Source organism: Humulus lupulus, chromosome 8 (genome assembly GCF_963169125.1).
Source record: "Humulus lupulus chromosome 8, drHumLupu1.1, whole genome shotgun sequence".
In the NCBI taxonomy this organism is placed as follows: Eukaryota; Viridiplantae; Streptophyta; class Magnoliopsida; order Rosales; family Cannabaceae; genus Humulus; species Humulus lupulus.
In genome coordinates this window covers 87,864,848-87,881,551 of record NC_084800.1, presented here as the reverse complement: position 1 = coordinate 87,881,551, position 16,704 = coordinate 87,864,848, and the positions used below count along the sequence as shown (strand labels likewise).

The 16,704-nt window shown below is 34.0% G+C and overlaps 1 long non-coding RNA gene across 1 annotated transcript; it reads left to right on the top strand.

Moving 5' to 3' along the window:
- The first annotated feature begins 8,727 nt into the window (after positions 1-8,727).
- LOC133793942 (uncharacterized) lies at positions 8,728-15,923 on the top strand. Its single transcript, XR_009875040.1, has 3 exons — positions 8,728-8,979; positions 9,079-9,114; positions 15,727-15,923. It is a non-coding gene; the product is annotated as an uncharacterized LOC133793942 (long non-coding RNA).
- The last annotated feature ends 781 nt before the right edge of the window (positions 15,924-16,704 follow it).

Here is a 16,704-nt window from a genome sequence, read left to right as displayed (position 1 = left end):
ATATAAAATGAGTTGTTGATTTGAAGAAGAGAATAAAAAAAATCGAAAATGGTTGAAAAAATTTTGAAAGTGAAAAAAAATTATATTTTCTATTTTCAAATTTTAATAAATTTTAATTAAAATTTTAAAAAATAATAAATAAAAATAGAATTACCAAACATTCTTTTATGTTTAATTGTCTAATTTGTAATTAATTAAATAAAAAATTATTTTTTTAAGTGATGCCAAACAGCATCATAAAATCAACAATTTCGAATTTTTTAGATAAATTAGGCAATAAACATTAGTTTGAAAGATAATAATCATATTAATTATTCTTATTAATTCCAAAATGATTTGTTTTCCTTATGGAATGGATAATAGGAATAAATGGAGAATGGAGAATGAATATTAAATAATATTTTTTTTATTCTTTATTTAATAAATATGTGACTGTTGTGTCATGAGCTGGTAGTTCTTCCAAAAGTTTGAAAAAATCAAAATTTATTTTTTAAAACATTAATTAACAATTATAAATATGAATTATTGATCTTAATCCAATAGTTAATATTAAAGTAATCATCAATTGGTAGTAACCATTAAGAGTGGTCATATATATATATATATATATATAACTGCTTTATATATATAATTTTTTTTATGTAAATTTTTTTTAAGATCACTTCATAATTACACTAACTTGTTTGATCATACATTTGTGTATGTGTTGAAATATATTTCTCTTAAATATCCAAAAACAAATGAGAGCACTCACGATTAAAAAAAAAAAATTAGTCATATTAATTTTTTTTTTAACTTGAAGCACTATCCACATCCACGTATAGTGAAACAAAAAATAACCTTAACTTCTTTAGTTAAGTGAACAAAACATAGAGCATTTAAAAAGGAAATATGCCTTTTTTTTCTCTTCTTAAATGTAAAACTATACACATATCTTCAAAAGAAATGAGTATGTCAAACTCATTTAAATTTTGAAAGCTGTTTAGCTAAGATTTGTCATGAATGAAGGAATTATTTATTTTTTGACCCAACAAACTTTCAAATAATTAAAAAGATAAAGCACCTGAGAATTTTTTTGGAGAGAAATAAAGAAAGTAACATAGATATTTTTATAAGTAAGGTCAATGCAATGCTTTTGTATGTAAAGTATACTTTTAAGAGAAAGTTTCTTATCTTGTTAGGTTCATAAGTCATTTACAATTTTGATTGATTTTATGTTACCCAACATTAGTATTACTCAATCTACAATTTCAATAAAAGAATTGAGATTAACAATTGATTTTTGGATTGAATTTGAATATGAAGTTGTTTGTTTTTCTTTTGGAAATTTTAAAATCTCATCACCATAACCAGTAACAATAAAAATAGTGGTAACTGATTACAATTTTTATTTGTTTAAGAGTTGTAGAAGTCTAAAAAAAAATTTCCTTTTGGTTCCAATTTGCAATCAATTACAACATTTCTAATTTGAATCTGAATTTTTTATTGGAGATTTTAAAATCTCATCATAGTAACCAGTTATAATAAAAGTAGTGGTAACCGACTACAATTTTCTTTGTTTGAGAGTTGTAACTGGTTACAAATCTGTAATATTTTTCCCTTTTGGTTCACAATTAAGGGTTGAAAATACAAATTTATTGATTTTAATTGTTAAAATAAATTAATTTTTAATTAATATTTTCATAAAATTAATGTGGTATGTTTTATAAATGAAAATATTCAATTTGGATGTAATTTTTTGTTATTTTGTAGGAATTAAATTGCATTTTGGCATTTGGAAAAGAAAGGAAATAAAAAGTGGCAAAACTGAAGACAAAAGGAATAAAATGATGCAAGCCCTGCCCATGCACTACAGTATCGAGCGTGAATAGTGTCAGGCCCGTATATAGTGCATGCTAGCTTCTCTTTCAGTTTTGCAAAATCGCTAACTTTTGCAAAAATATCAATTCTTTCAAAACTCGAGCAAATCCAATGTGCATTTCCTCTCCACCTAGCACTCATGAGTCAACATGTAAGCTTCAAATCCAATCAACACTCAATTTTCCAATTTTTCCCACACTTCATCTTCATGCAATCAAAGAAGACTAAATTAGCAATTATAACAAGAACGAAAATAATATTATTAAAAATAAATATTATTATTATTATTATTTTTGTAACCCTAAACTTTTCTTTATTTATTTTTTTAGTTATTTTTAGACTCTATAAATAGGAACAATTGAGAAAGCTGAAAAATGAACTCAGAGGCAACTGTAATGCGTGCCTTTACTGTATTCCATTGAATAATATATATACACAAAGAAGCTTATCAAAGCTATAAAACAGAAAATAGTTACAGGGAAATAAACAGCATAACAGAATGGTTATTCTAACAGAAAACCAGCTGGAAAATAACCCCAAATGTAACTAACTGACAGCTGTATCTAAAGCATCCCTAATACCCCCCCTCAAACAATATTTGGAGTTAGCCAAATGAAGTTTGTTACACAGATATTGAAATCGAGGAGAGGATAACGGCTTAGTGAATAAGTCAGCCGGCTGCTCTTCAGTAGGAATATGACGAATTTCCAGGTGATTTTCTGCAACTTGAGCACGAACATAATGAACATCAAGCTCAATATGTTTAGTCCGAGAGTGAAAAACTGGATTAAGAGCTAAGGACTGTGCACTCTGATTGTCACACCAGAGAACTGGAACAGTAGGCTGAAGAGAAAGACCAAGCTCAGTAAGAAGAGAATGCAGCCAAACAATTTCAGTGGCAGCAGAAGCTAAGGCACGGTATTCGGATTCGGTGCTGGACCGAGCTACAGCACGCTGTTTGCGAGAGCTCCAAGTGATGAGATTGCCGCCAAGGAACACACAAAACCCACTGGTAGACTTGCGATCATCAAGACTAGCAGCCCAATCCGCATCAGAAAACGCCTCAAGATTAAGCATAGAAGAAGGTTTAAAGTGTAAACCCAAATGTGGAGTGCCTTTAATATAGCGTAGAACACGCTTGCAAGCATTCCAATGATGCACAGAAGGAGCCTTCAAGAACTGGCTAAGCTTATTAACTGAGAAAGCCAAATCTGGTCTTGTCAAGGTAAGGTACTGAAGAGCACCAATAGTGCTGCGATAAAGCTCTGGCTGATCAAATAATTCACTGTCATCAAGTGAAAGTTTGTTGCCTAAAATCATGGGTGTTGAACACTCTTTGGACCCATCAAAATGAGTTTTAGCTAAGAGATCAGCAGCATACTTGGACTGAGTTAGATATAAACCAGATGCATTACGATGAGCCTCAAACCCCAAGAAATAAGAAACAGATCCCAAGGATTTTAGAGCAAACTGAGAGTGCAGATCAGAGATTAAGAGACGAATATCAGCAGAATTTGCACCAGTGATAAGAAGATCATCAACATAAACAAGCACAAGCAGAACTGATCCATTCTTGGTCATATAAAAGAGAGAAGAATCAGAAACTGAAGCCCGAAATCCCCAAGTAACAAGAGCAGAGCGAAGCTTGGCAAACCAAGCACGAGGCGCCTGTTTTAGGCCATAGAGAGCCTTATGAAGTTGACAAACAAAATCTGGTTTAGATGGATCCTCAAAACCAGTTGGTTGTTTCATAAACACCTTCTCTTGTAAGTCGCCATTAAGGAAAGCATTGTTCACATCAACTTGTTGGATGTCCCACCCATAAGTCACAGCTAAAGAGAAAACAACTCTAATGGTAGAAGCTTTAATAACGGGGCTGAATGTATCATTAAAGTCAATACCAGGAGTTTGTTGAAATCCTTTCGCCACCAGCCGCGCCTTAAACTTATCCAAAGACCCATCAGCATGATATTTAGTGCGAAAAATCCACTTACTGCTCAGAATATTCATGGTAGAATCTGGTGGAACCAAAGTCCAAGTGCCTTTGCTGACTAAAGCAGAAAACTCAGCAGCCATAGCAGCCTTCCATTCAGGAATACAAAGAGCTGACTTGGCTGATTTGGGTTCTTCATAAACTGGAAGAGAAGAGGCAGCAGCTAAAAAAACTTTTGGCTTGAATATTCCAGATTTTGAACGTGTCTGCATGTGATGACCCATAGGAAGAGCAGGTGGTGACCGAGAAATAGCTTGCTCAGAAGGAGAGTCAGAGGCTAATAAATTCTCAGATGACAAAATGTCACAGCAACCAGCAGAAGGCTCAGCAGAAGGAACCACATCAGTAGATAAATCACCAATTATAGATGTAGTAGGACTAGAGGACAAGTGATCAGCCGCCATACTTAGTTCAGGACAGGAAGGAGAAGAAGACGGAACCTGATTAGAGCTGGAAACAGTAGGAGATATAGGAAGAACAAAGGCAGGTGCAAGCATATTGCGATGAGATGGACTAGGGCTAAGAGCAGAAGACACAGAGAAAAGTGAGGAATAAGGGAATTCACACTCATTGAAATTAACACTACGAGAAATATAGATGCGACCCGAAGGATGAAGACAACGATAACCTTTGTGAAAAGGACTATAACCCAGAAAAACACACTTAGAAGTTTTAAACTCAAACTTGTGACGATGATAAGGACGAAGAAAAGGAAAACAAGCACATCCAAAGACCTTCAAAAAGGTATAATCAGGTTTGTAACCATAGAGACACTCAAAAGGGGATTTAAAATCACACACAACAGTTGGGAGACGATTAATAAGGAAAACAGTAGACACAAAGGCATCCCACCAAAAATGAAGAGGCATTTTAGCATGAGCAAGAAGAGTCAACCCGACTTCAGTGACGTGACGATGCTTGCGTTCAACACGTCCTTGTTGTTGGTGGGTATGAGGACAAGGATGACGAAAGAGAATACCTAAGTTTTGAAGAATAGGCTGAAGTTTTCTATACTCACCACCCCAATCCGTTTGCAATCCTTTTAAAGGTAAGTCAAATTGTTTTTCAACAAAAATTTTGAAATGATTAAAGATGGATAAGGAATCAGATTTGAGTTTCATAGGATATATCCAACAATACTTGGTGAAATCATCTACAAATAGGATATAATATCGGTAACCTTCTAGAGACGGACAAGGGGAAGGTCCCCAAACATCGGAGTGCACTAATTGAAGAGGAGAAGTAGTTTTAATTGAAGAAGCAGTGAAATGCATCAAATGATTTTTACCATACTGACAAGCATCACAAAAATTAACATCAGATTTTGCACAAGACAAATTGAGACTAGTTAATACTTTGGTAAGAATTACATGAGAAGGATGCCCAAGTCGACTATGCCACAAAGTAGCAAGCCGAGAGGGTGTGATACATGGAGTAGACTTGCCAGAATTACAAGTAGAATTATTTTGTCTAGAATTAGACGAATGACTCAAAAATACAGAAGATACAGACGATCCAGCAGAAGGCAGTGGAGATGACACAGGAAGACATAGTTTGTATAATCCTTGACTAAGTACGCCCTGCAGAAGCACTTTCCTCGTGACCAAGTCCTTAACAACACAAGAATCAGCAGTAAATTCCACAGTAACAGCATTATCATGAATAAAACGAGCAATACTGATGAGATTCTTTTTAATGAGAGGCACATGCAGAACCTGATGTAAATATAATGGTCGCACACAAGGAATTACAGCATAGCCAACATGAGCAATAGAGAGATGAGATCCATTACCAACAACTAGTTTGCCGCGACCGGTGTAGTCAGATTTCTCAGTCAGCTAAGAGGCATCAGCAACCACATGATCCGAAGCTCCACTATCAAGATACCAGTTCGAATCGGCAACAGTAGCAGCTGTGGCAAGAAGAGCTTGTGAATCTGAAGTAGGTGCTGTGTCAGAGGATGAAGAGTGAGACGGATCACCTTGATAGCTCACATCAAATCGACGGTAACACTTAAGAGCAGTGTGACCAGGCTTGTTGCAAACTTGACAAATCGGGCGATTTCCACCACCACCACGAGAAGACATATGGTTGTAGCGACCTCCACGACCACGAGAATGGCCACCTCCACGGCCCCGAGGGAATGAACCAACAGAAGGAGGATAGGAGTCTTTTTTAGTAGCGGAAGCATAATTGGCCGTTGGATTTTGAAGATCCAAAGAGGCAAAGGAGTTATGTTGCTCAAGACGTAACTCTTGACTTTGCAACATCATTTGAACGTCCTGCAATGTAACAGAGTCTCTAGAAGTGAGATTTACAACAACAGATTCATACTCACTTCCCAAACCGCCAAGAATATACATGATGAGATCATCATCAGTAATTGGTTGATCAGCAGCCATAAGTGCATCGGCAAGGCAGCGCATGCGAAGAACATATTCATCAACTGGTGTGGATCCCTTCTTTAGCGATTGCAACATGCCTCGAAGTTGAAGAATCCGAGTCTTGGACCGGTTGGAGAAGAGATCTGCCAAAACGACCCACATCTCACGAGCCGAAACACACCGAGAGACGTGACCGAGCATGCCTTCCGAAATGGAGTTAAAGAGCCAGCTCATGAGAAACTGGTCAAGACGCATCCATGCTTGAGCTTCAGGATTAGGGAGAACACGACCTGCCTCTGCCGGATCTGGTATCGTTGCAGCTGGACGAACACGAGATCCATCAAGAAATCCTTCGAGTTGATGTGCGCGAACTGTACTGAGAACCTGAGATCTCCAGTAAAAATAGTTAGACCGATCAAGACGAAGATTAAGAGGAACCAGATGAGAAGGAATGACTTGAGCAGGAACAGAGACAGTGTCAAAAGTGAGATTAGCACTTTGAGCCCTAGAATCGGAGCTTGAAGAAGACGCCATGGAAGCTTTCGAAAAAAAAAATTGGGGAAAAGAAACCTAAGCTCGTGATACCAAATTGAGAAAGCTGAAAAATGAACTCAGAGGCAACTGTAATGCGTGCCTTTACTGTATTCCATTGAATAATATATATACACAGAGAAGCTTATCAAAGCTATAAAACAGAAAGTAGTTACAGGGAAATAAACAGCATAACAGAATGGTTATTCTAACAGAAAACCAGCTGGAAAATAACCCCAAATGTAACTAACTGACAGCTGTATCTAAAGCATCCCTAATAGGAACTCTTTCTATCTATTTCATATATAATTTTTAGGGAGCAAAACTTTACTAAACTTTAGTCTTACTTCTCATATTTTCTCTCTAGAATTTTATGAGAATGTTTATTATTTTAGACTAACCTTCTTAGGAAGGTTAGAGATAATCATATATGCACTATAACTTTGTTTGTTATTTTTTATTTACCATGTACTTCAAGTTTATATATTTGAGTGATTTATTTTTTTTCATATCTTTTTCTTCTTTTTGCTATTATCTCTCTCTATATATAAATATATATATATATATTTACTAATAGTATATAAACTTTGTCAAGTACTTTCTATGTATTATCAAATTAGTAAAAATAATATAGATAATTTCTTTTGTTATAAATATTATGTATAAATGGATGTCCATAATAAGGGAGAATCCTCTAAGTCAAATATTATAATAATGGAGAATCATTAGGTTATCCAAAATCAAATATCATCAATAATACTTGATTGTATTGGTGTTACTTGATTTTCTTATATCATATTTATATGTATAAATAGGGGTTCATACTCATTGAAATAAAGCGCAAAAGTTTCACTCTCTCTTTACATCTTTCTCTATTACTCTGTTTATTTTTTTTTATATACTTTATATTTCAGTATTCTTAATAATTTTATAACACGTTATCAACACGATTCTTTAACTAGTATTGTTTGTAGGTTCAAAATTTTACCGCGAGACTTTAGCCAAGGTACATATTCTTTGTCAAAATTCTTAAGTTGTTTTGATGAATTTTTATTTAAAATATCGATCTGTCATTTATTATAAAATTTTGATAATATATGTTTCATTGATGTCATGTTAGTTACTTGATAGTTGTTTTGATAACTATCATTGATTATAATGGTTAGTTACGTGCTTGAGTTGACCTAATCAATATTTTTTTTCGAAAAATTATGATCAAATATCTTCTATAAGATGTTCTCTATTTATCGTATTATGATATAATATATACTAAACAAATTCCAACCGACACATAATCATTATCACGATTATTCCTTTCATACTCGTATTATCACCATATTACATATGTTTTCTTTTATATCTGAGGTTTCTTTTATGAAATACATTTATCTATACATTTTTTTTAATATTATAAATTAATATTTTCTTTTGTTATACATAGAGATGATATCTCTCTTTTATATTTATGTGTTTTTGTTAAATATTTAGTATATATGATTAGAAGAATACACCATCTAATAAAAAACCATTATGTTCTTTCTTTGCATTATTTATTGTGAATTAATTTGAAATTGATACGTACTGGGTTTGATCTGTTTGCACTACAAGAAACCAGTTCTTTGCCGGCGTAATTCGTAATTGCGCCGGCAAAAATCACTTTCACCGGCGCAATTCATGAATTGCGCCGGCAAAAATCAAACCCTATGCCGGCACAATTTAACGCCGGAAAAGATGACTTTTGCCGGCGCAAGTCGGGGTTGCGCCGGCAAAAGTAATGCCAGATTTTTCAAAATAAGCGTACAAACTTTTGTCGGCGCCTTTCACCTAACGCGCCGGCAAAAGTCAACGTGTTTTTAAATTTTTACACGTTTGAAATAAAAAGTAGGTGGGCTTACTTTTGCCGGCGTGTTTCGTTGCGCCGGCAAAAGTGAAAAAACGCGCCGGCAAAAGTCGAGATAATTAAAACGGCATCGTTTTACTTTAGGGTTTACTTAAACACTTTTGCCGGCGCATTTTTAGACTTTTGCCGGCGCAACGAAACGCGCCGGCAAAAGTCTTAACGATATATCTCAGCCGCAGCCTCCTTCTTCCCCATTTCTGTTCTGAGTTTGTAAGCAAAGCTCTCTCTCTCTCCTCTGTGATAGTCTCCGACCACCGGTGTCCCATAATCCCACGCCGTGGCTCAAGTTATATATTGAAGCATCTCTCAAGGTTAGTAAAATGAGAAATTTTTTAACATTTTTGGATTTTTTTCTCAATATTATGTTTTGTAATTGTATTTTTTTTTTGTTATTCTCTCCCTATGAACAGGTGTGTTGTAACTCTCTCGGTGAAACAAATGCAAAGGTTAGTTTATATATATATTTATATATGTTTATATATATTTCGGTTTATATATATATATTTATATATGATTATATATATATGTATATATTTATATATATTAGTTATATCCGAATATATATATGTATATATTTATATATATTAGTTTATATATATGTATATATTTATATATATTAGTTATATCCGAATATATATATATTAGTTATATCTGAATATATATATACTTAAATTTGGTTTTTTTTTTTTATATATCTGTATATATGTTTGTATATGGATATATGTTTATGTATTTCTGTAAATGGGTGTGTATATATGTTTATTTAATGTTAAATTTTTGTAGAAATTGATTAATATAAATGTATGTGTGTGATATTTGTTATTATAATTATATTTTTCTGTTTATAAAATAAATAAATGTGTAGTTTTAAAAAAATGATATTAATAATGAAAAAGAAAATATAATTTTAGTATTTATTAAAAAAAATTTGATTTGAGAATGTATATTTTTTTAATTTTAATGCTTAATATGTATATTAAAAAATAGATTAGATTATGTATATTAAAAAAAAATATATTATATTTTTTATATTAAATATTATTTGTTTATAAATATTTACTAAATAAATTGTTTTGATGTTACTGATATAGAAAGATTTGATATATGTTATTAATCTTGGTTTATGTTGTGCATGTTATGAGAATGTTCTGTATATTGCTCTGGGACTATTCTGGTTATATATGTGTTTAATTTGTAGGTTTTTAAATTTTTGGGATAGTTTGAAATATAGTCGTTATGCTGCCCAATTTTTGTTGGAGTTAGTAAAATTAATAAAAGTTTAATAATTAATTAAATAAATATTTAAGTATAATTAAAAATTCATCAAAAAAATAATTTTTAACTATAATTTAAATAAAATAAAATTACCAATCATAATAATTAATAATTAATAATTAATTTTAACATTAATATTAGATGTTTTGTAATTGAAAAAGTTAAAAATATAAATGATTTAATAAAATATAAATATAATAAAATTATTATTGATTAAGTAAATAATCCAATACAAATTAAAGAATTTAATAAAAAATTACAAAATGGAGATTAATGTATAATTAAATTAATTTTAAATTAAAAGTAATAAATAAGTAAATGTTAAAGTAGACTAGTCAACGGACACGTGGCAGTACATGATTGATAAAATTTGTTATTATTCTTAAAATATTTTTTAATTTAACAAAAAAATAAAATTTACATTTTTTAAAAAAAAATTCAAAATTTTTTTCAACTTAAGATTAAGTATGAAAAATACATTTTTTTTTAAATTTAATTTTATATTGTTAATATCCTCAAAATTTTTAATTTATTATTATTAAAATCTTCCTATTTATCATTTTGTCTACTTGTTTTCAATTAAAGATTAAGTAATTTTGTTTAAAATCTAAGCAATAATTTAAGATTAAATATTTTTTTTACTTAATCCTAAATAATTGATTAAAAGCAGCAAATTTGATTTTTTTTTTGTAAAAAATGAAAAAAAAAATTATTTTTTGTTACCTTTAAATTGGAAAACAATAAATTGGATTTTTTAAAAAAAATAAAAAATATAAAATGTTTTTTTTTATGAAAAATTATTTAAAATAATAATAATAATAATGTGTACCAATCATGTGGTGTCACGTGTCATTTAAGTGTTAGTAAGTTGTAAGTTTGAGTAATTTAGCCGGAAATATCTCTATAAATAATTATTTTTGCCAGAGATAGGATATTATTATTAGTTAGTGATAATTAGGGAGACAAACAGTCATGAAATACTTTGACTATCATTTCCCTTATTTTAAGACAATTATTAATATTTTCTTAATTATTTCGCTTAAAGATGGCAAGCGACAGAAGCTGGATGAGTGCGAGGAATCGTTGGTCTCTGGAGTATAGAAATGGTGTTAAGGAGTTCTTCGATATCGCCAAAAATCAGTTGAACGATCGGGGTTTGGTTCGCTGTCCGTGCAAGAAATGTGGGAATGTTAAGTTCCAGCCTATAAATGCAATTTCGATGCATTTATTCAACAATGGCATCGTACAGTCCTACAAAGTGTGGCATTACCATGGAGAGGCGCTGCCGTCGCCACCAGCTGTGGTACGAGATCATGATAGAGATGAGATAGCGGATATCCTGGAGGATGTTTACGCTGAAGATGACGTTCCCCATGGAAACTATAATGATCCTCCCCAAGATGATCCTCAACATCGCGACAAGTATGACAATTTATTTAAGGAGATGTCAAGTGAACTGTACCCGGGTTGCCGAAAGTATTCCGCGTTGAACTTCTTGGTGAAGCTGATGCATCTCAAAGTAATTAACAAGTGCAGCAATCATTACTTTGATGGTTTGCTGGAATTGTTAGTCGACGCTATGCCTGACGGAACAATTTTACCTAAGTCTAACTATGAGGCGAAGGCAAAGTTGCGGAGTATTGGATTGGGATATGAGTCCATCGATGCTTGCAAGCATGACTGTGCACTGTTTTGGAAGGAGAATGCGAATTTGGAATTCTGTCCGGTTTGTGGTGAGTGTCGCTGGCAAGATAATCGTGGGAACGGGAAGAAAGTGGCCCATAAGGTCATGCGGTACTTTCCGTTGACGCCGAGATTGAAAAGGCTGTACAGTTCCAGATATACTGCAGAGGATATGAGATGGCACTATTCTAAAAGGCCAAGGGAAGATGGTGTGATGAGGCACCCCGCTGACAGTAAGGTGTGGAAGCACCTTGATGAGTTGTACCCATCTTTCGCAGCCGAACCTCGAAATGTTAGGCTTGGGTTGGCTACAGATGGTTTCAATCCTTTTGGGAACATGAGCAACTCTTACAGCATGTGGCCTGTAATACTTGTCCCATACAACTTGCCGCCGTGGAAGTGCATGAAACCACAGTCATTAATGTTGTCTATTCTTATTCCAGGTCCTTCTTCACCTGGAAAAGATATCGATGTCTATATGAGACCTTTGGTTGACGAGTTGAAGGAGTTATGGATGAATGGTGTCGAGACAAGAGATGCATACAATAGTACATTGTTCAATATGCGTGCAGCAGTCTTGTGGACCATTAACGACTACCCAGCTTATGCTATGATGTCTGGGTGGAGCACAAAAGGGTACAAGGCGTGTCCCACATGCAATGAAGAAACTCCCTCTGTAGGGATTAGAAGTAAGATTGCATACATTGGCCATAGGAGATTTCTTGATATGGATCATGAATGGAGGAGCAAACGAGCACTATTCGACGGTAACAGGGAACTCAGGCCACCACCGAAACATTACTCCGGTGATGATGTTTTGAAGCAATTAGAGAATTTGCTGATTAGACATCCTGGGAAACACAAAGAATTTGGTGGTGTGAAACGCAAAAGGGCTCCGATTGAACTTAATTGGTCGAAGAAGAGCATATTTTTCGAGCTTGATTATTGGAAGGAGTTATTGTTGAGGCATAATTTGGACGTAATGCACATTGAGAAGAATGTTTGCGACAGTGTCTTGGGAACTTTGTTGAACTTAGAGGGAAAATCTAAAGACACTGACAAGGCAAGACTTGATCTAGCAGACATGAAAATTAGGGAAAAACTCCACCTCCGCAAAGAGGGAAACAAGTGGAAGAAACCGCACGCCAGTTACACCCTCAGTGTCCCGGAGCGTCGAGTTTTCTGTGAATTTGTGAAGTCAGTTGAATTCCCGGACGGTTTTGCTGCAAACCTTTCGAAGAATGTCAATGTCAATGATGGCAAGATAACTGGGTTGAAATCACATGATTGCCACGTGTTGTTTCAGCAGTTGTTGCCCGCCGCACTTAGGTCGTTTTTGGTTCCGGAAGTTCGGAAGCCAATTATTGAGTTGTGCGGTTTTTTCAAAAAACTTTGTGCACGGACTTTGAATGTGAAAGACCTTGAGAAGATGGAGACAGACATTATCACCATTTTATGCAAGTTGGAAATGATATTTCCTCCAGCATTTTTCGATATTATGGTGCATTTGGTTTTGCACCTTCCGAAAGAGGCAATTCTTGGCGGTCCCGTGCACTTTAGGTGGATGTATCCCATTGAACGTTCGATGGGAGTTTATAAACAATATGTAAGAAATCGTGCACGTCCTGAAGGTTCAATCGCAGAAGCTTACGTGGTGAATGAGGCTTTAACCTTTTGCTCAATGTACCTGCGGGGGGTTGAGACTCGATTCAATCGACCTGAGAGGAATGACGATCGCGTTGAATCCCAACCAAATCGGGAATATTCTATTTATAAGGCTGTTGGTCGTCCATTTGGTAAGAAATCAAATATGCTCCTCAATCCGCAGTTAAAGCAAAAGGCTGAGTGGTATATCTTGAACAATTGTGCCGAAATTAAGGAGTACCTTAGGTGTGTTTTCTAGTATTTTTTCAATAATGATGTTTGGTTTATATACCGAGTAAATGCCAAAATCATAGTTTTTTTGTTCATTTGTAGTGAGCATATGGATGAATTAAGAAGACGGGGGGGCTTGAATCTTGAAGTTCAACAAAAAACTGATTTTCCTCAGTGGTTCAAAGAAAGAGTATGTATATTAGTCAATTCTTTTCTGAAACCCCAATTAGTCAATCCAAAACTAACTTTCAATGTTAATGTTGATAGGTGAACGGTTTGCATGAGTCAACACCTACTGAAGTGAATAATGAATTGTATGCTCTCGCAAACAAATCAAGCGGCACCGTGTATTCATATCCAGGGATGATAGTGAATGGTGTGAAATTTGTGACTCGTGGTCGTGATATGAAGCTTAAAACACAAAATTGCGGTGTAATGGTGCCAAGTGAGGAAGGAGTGAACTACTATGGAGTTTTGGAAGAAGTAATTGAATTGTCCTACTTGATGGGTTACAGTGTTGTCCTATTCAAGTGTAGATGGTTCAATACAAGTAGAATTAAAGTGGAATCCAATTTTACGAGCGTATATGTGAAAGAAGAATGTTATAAAGATGATCCTTTCGTTCTCGCATCTCAAGCGAATTTGGTGTATTATCTTCGAGATGTGAAAAATGGGGATGATTGGAGGCTCGTTAATGAATACATTCCAAGGAATGTATGGGATTTCACAAATTCCGATGTTGATGATACTGAGACCACAAATGATATACCAATATTGCAAGAAGTTAATTCTTCTTCATTTCAGTTGTGGGTAGAACTTCCAATTTTTGATAATCTTCAGTATGATCGGGTTGATGTCAATGCCACTGAAGTGCACAACGTTGATGATTTGGTTGGCGAAGGTTCAGATGAATTTGTTGTCGATGATGAAGTTGAATTTGAAGACGACACGTTGGTCGAGTATGAAGACGATGAGGATGACGATAATGTTCTAGTCGATAGTGATAGTGATAGTGATGTTCGTAATGATGTTGTAGTTAGTGATGACGAGGACAGTGATATGTAATTTAAACAAGTGTATGTAACTTTTTATTTAATTCAATGAAAAGTTTATTTATTATCATTAATTAATGATAGTATTAGATATAGGTACACATGCACCTATTGGATGCTTTGGGGATAGTCAATGTATTCATGTACTGGTACTCATTTTTTCAATATATTTGATGAAATATGTTGAAAAAATGGGTAGTCGCACATGTCTGCTTACTATCTCCAAGGGATCTATTAGGTCGGAATAGGGTAGGTTGGGAAAGACAATAAGTAATAAAATGTTAATTCAATAACAAAAAATAATAGTGATGCACCTAGTGGATGCCTTGGGGATAGACAATGTATTCATGTACTGGTACTCATTTTTTCAATATATTTGATGAAATATGTTGAAAAAATGGGTAGTCGCACATGTCTGCTTACTATCTCCAAGGGATCTACTAGGTCGGAATATGGTAGGTTGGGAAAGACAATAAGTAATAAAATGTTAATTCAATAACAAAAAATAATAGCGATGCACCTAGTGGATGCCTTGGGGATAGTCAATGTATTCATGTACTGGTACTCATTTTTTCAATATATTTGATGAAATATGTTGAAAAAATGGGTAGTCGCACATGTCTGCTTACTATCTCCAAGGAATCTATTAGGTCGGAATAGGGTAGGTTGGGAAAGACAATAAGTAATAAAATGTTAATTCAATAACAAAAAATAATAGTGATGCACTTAGTGGATGCCTTGGGGATAGACAATGTATTCATGTACTGCTACTCATTTTTTCAAAATGTTTGATGAAATATTTTGAAAAAGTGTGTAGTCGCACATGTCTGCTTACTATCTCCAAGGGATCTACTAGGTCGGAATAGGGTAGGTTAGGAAAGACAATAAGTAATAAAATGTTAATTCAATAACAAAAAATAATAGTGATGCACCTAGTGGATGTCTTGGGGATAGACAATGTATTCATGTACTGCTCCTCATTTTTTTTAAATGTTTGATAAACATTTTAAAAAACTGAGGAGAAGTACATGACTTCTTACTATCTCCAAGGGATCCACTAGGTCGGAATAGGGTAGGTTTGGAAATACCATAATGAATAAATGTTAATTTTATAACAAAAAACAATAGACATACATAATTTGAATTAGTTAATTAATGAATATTTTAATGTAGAATGGCCGAAACAAGTAATGACACAGGTGGTGGCTCCAAGAGAGGCAGGGGAGCTTATTACGGTGCCAATATCGAGAAGGAGCTGGCCATCAAAAAAGTTACTCATTTGAAAGTAGAGTTTGATAAAGAAACTGGAAAAGCTATTCAAAAGTACGGCAAGTGGTTCAACAATTCTATGGCTCGTTATTTGCGTAGCACCGTACCCCCAACTACACTAGCTTGGGAACAAGTAAAACCAGCTGATATCGAAGTTATTCGAAAGAGACTATCTGTAAGCATTCTTTAAACCTTTAATAACTCATTATTAAATATTTTGTCTATCTTCAAAATATTTTAACAAATTCCAATTTTAATTGTGATTTTAGGAAAAATTCATTTATCCAGAAGACAATCCAGTAATCAACGATGCCATGGTAAGACAAATGCAAAAACATCTGACTGATTGGCGCCACACAATGAAGAAACACTGGGTAGATGTTGGAGGAGAGGTGGACAATGAGAGAGCGAAGTCAAAACCTTTTGTGTCGATCACTTCTTCTGATTGGGCAGTTCTGTGTGATTTTTGGGTTTCTGATTCTCACCAGGTATGCCGTACATTTTACATTAATTTTTAATTATAAAATTACAATTTAGATTAATGAGTACTGTTTTCTTTTTGAAGCGTATATCGAAGAAAAATAAAGAAGCTCGAGCTAAAATGACCATACCAGGAGGACACGGTTCCAAATCCATCGTTGCCCATGTTTATGATCACGTAAATTATAATAACTTATATCCTTACATTTACGAAAATATTATAAATGTCACAATGTTTAAATAATTTGCTTTTTTAGATGGACCCATCTACTGGCCAGCTCCCGAGCATGATCGACACATTCGAGCACCTGCACAAGAAGAAGGATAAGTGGATTAGTGATGCAGCGGCGACAAAACATGTAAGTTGCATAACCTTAACTAATTTATGATCATTTAACTTTA